This window comes from Octodon degus, unplaced genomic scaffold, assembly GCF_000260255.1.
Source record: "Octodon degus isolate 3935 unplaced genomic scaffold, OctDeg1.0 scaffold00392, whole genome shotgun sequence".
Lineage (NCBI taxonomy): Eukaryota > Metazoa > Chordata > Mammalia > Rodentia > Octodontidae > Octodon > Octodon degus.
In genome coordinates, this window is record NW_004524968.1 from 142,664 (window position 1) to 145,432 (window position 2,769).

Genomic DNA, 2,769 nt, shown 5'->3' on the forward strand with positions numbered 1-2,769 from the left:
CACCCCACGACTCCGCAGCACCTCCCCAACACCACCCTCCGAGTAGGAATATCTGCAGCGTTCTGGGAACCCCCAGACCCAGTCCTGGCCCAGGTCCGGTGAGTGTGTGGGAGAGCTTCCTACTACCTTGCGCCAGCTGGACCACATACCAGTCCCAGCCCAGGTGCGGTGTGGGCAAGACTCTCTCCCACCCACTTGGGACGCCCCCCAACACTCGGCAGCACCTCCACCACCTCGTCCACCGAGTAGGAATTTCTGCTGCATACTGGGAACCCCCAGAATCCCCGGACTCAGTCCTATCCCAGACACAATGAGTGTGAGGGAGAGCTTTTCTCCCCCCTCTTCCACATTGCACCCTCCAGGCACAGCTCAGGCCTGGCATACATGCATGGGGTGTAACCCTGCAGGTGAAATCCCTGCAGAGAGTGTAGAGGATAGATCCACCCAGCTAGTCCAGGAGCAGAACATCTTGTCACAGGGGCACAACAGGTCCACCCTCAAGGGCAGAGGCAGGAAGGAGCTGAGCACAGCAGCCATACCCAAGCCAGGCACTGCTGGATATGACCAAACTTTGTAGAGCTGCACCTGAACTTCAGTACATGCGAAGGTTATAACTACAGCAAAGATCTACAACAAAGGGCAGAAGACCATGCTACACAAAATGACGAGAAGGCACAAAATGCAACTCCAGAACCCAAGTCAACCCATAACAAGTGCAAAGGACACTAACACAGAAAAAATTGGAAACACACAGCGGAAAGCAAGTAATCGACGGCTTCCGAAATAAAGAAAGAGCTGCAGAAAGGTTTAGAGGACCTCAGATTGGAAATACGAAGAAATCCCTGAATTAATAACATCTGCACTAAAGAATCAAATGCAGAAACATATGGAGGAAACCCAGTGCCCACCCAGAACAAGTGCGGAGGACACTAGCTTGGCTCAAATGCATGAATTAATAGCGTCAATAGTAAATAAGCAATAGCAGAAAGATATAGAGGAAATCAGACCACAATTCTCTTCTGAAATAAGAAAAGAACTCTCAGAATTCATAGCAGATGAAGTAAAGAAGCAATTACGGAAACATAGGAAGGAAACCCCATCTGAAAAAAACACTGCAGTAAAAGGATCTATAGCTGCTTCTAAAGAAGATATTGGGGCGGGGCTTTGGCGCCTGCGCGGGGCGCGCGGCTGCATGGCAGCAAAGACCCTTGGAGCTGTGGCACCCCGAAAGCCTGTCTTGTCTGTCAGTGCTAGAAAAATCAAGGACAACGAGGCTGATTGTCACAATCTAATCCTGAAGTGGGAAGCCCTGAATGACGTGGGTTTTGCCACTGCAAACAGCATCGCCAACCTGAAAATCAGCTTACTGAGTAAAGACAGGGCAGGACTGGAGAGCAGCAGCCCAGTGTCCGAGGATGATGACGAAAAGATGCACCCGGACTATGACAAGAGGCTCGAGATGCTGTGCGAGGAGCTGCAGGCCACTTTAGAGGGTCTGACCAAAATACAGGTGAAAATGGAGAAGCTGTCTTCAACCACCAAGGGAATCTGTGAACTAGAAAATTACCACTATGGGGAGGAGAACAGATGGGCCCCCCTGTTCCATACCTGGCCCACAGCCTACTTTTATGAGGTTTCACACAAGCTCTCTGACATGTACAGCCGGGAGCTGCTCCTAAAGCGCACGGTGGGTGCCGAGCTGGCCCACACCTCAGACCAAGACCTGATCCTCAGCTACCTATCCATGTGGCTGCACCAGCCTTACGTGGAGCGGGACAGCAGGCTGCTGCTGGAGAGTATGCTGTTGGAGACGGGCCACCACGCACTGTGACTTGGGACAGACCACCTCCGGCACCCTGATCCCCTACAGCCTCTGCTTGGGCCATGACGCCTGCTGGGAGCTGCCAGCTGAGAGCCCCTGTTGGGAAAAACTGCTCAGACAGGATGATGGGAGAATTTCGCTCTTGTCCCCAAATGTACCCTTGTGTGGAAACCTATCCCTTCACAGCTCCACTGTATCCCTACCTATATTTAAATCTTTGAGTTTTGTTAAAAAAAAAGAAGATATTGATAAAAAATAGAGGAGATAAGAAAAATGACAGATTCCTTGAATGAGCAATACAGGAAAGAAATAGATCGCATGAAGCAGAGTCAAAGATATGGAAGAAATGAAAACCTCCATCACAAGCTTGCAAAACTCTTTAAGTGAATGTGAAGACAGAGATTCAGATTTCAAGATTCTGGTGCAGCTAGTGAAAAGGTAAGAAAGTGTCTCTTAAAAACAAAGAGGACACAAGAAAGAACAATCCATCACCTGCACGATGATGCAAAGATGAACAATGTGAGACTAATAAGCATCAATGAGAAAGAAGGAGTCAATACGAATTACATTAAAAAAATATGGGCAGAAGTAATAGCACAAAAATACCCAAATATAAGGAAACTGACATTTAGGTAACTGAAGAATACAGAATGCCAAGGAACCTCAACCAAATCAAAAACACACCGACACATATAACAGTCAAGATCCCAGAAATTCAGAACAAGAATATTCTACTGAAAGCCACTAGAGAAAAGAAGCAGATCACATTCACAGGAAAACCCATCAGAATTACAGCCGACTTCTCTTCACAAACCATGCAGGCAAGAAGAGCATGGAGCAGAGTACTTCAGGTCTTCTATGAAAACAAATTCCAGCCCAGACTACTATACCCTGCAAAACTCTCTTTCAAGTTTGATGGAGAAGTGAAATACTTCCATGACAAAGAA

At 47.8% G+C, this 2,769-nt stretch overlaps 1 pseudogene; it reads left to right on the plus strand.

Annotated features, from left to right (window-relative positions):
- The first annotated feature begins 1,161 nt into the window (after positions 1-1,161).
- On the plus strand, positions 1,162-1,951 carry LOC101588366 (annotated as a pseudogene).
- The last annotated feature ends 818 nt before the right edge of the window (positions 1,952-2,769 follow it).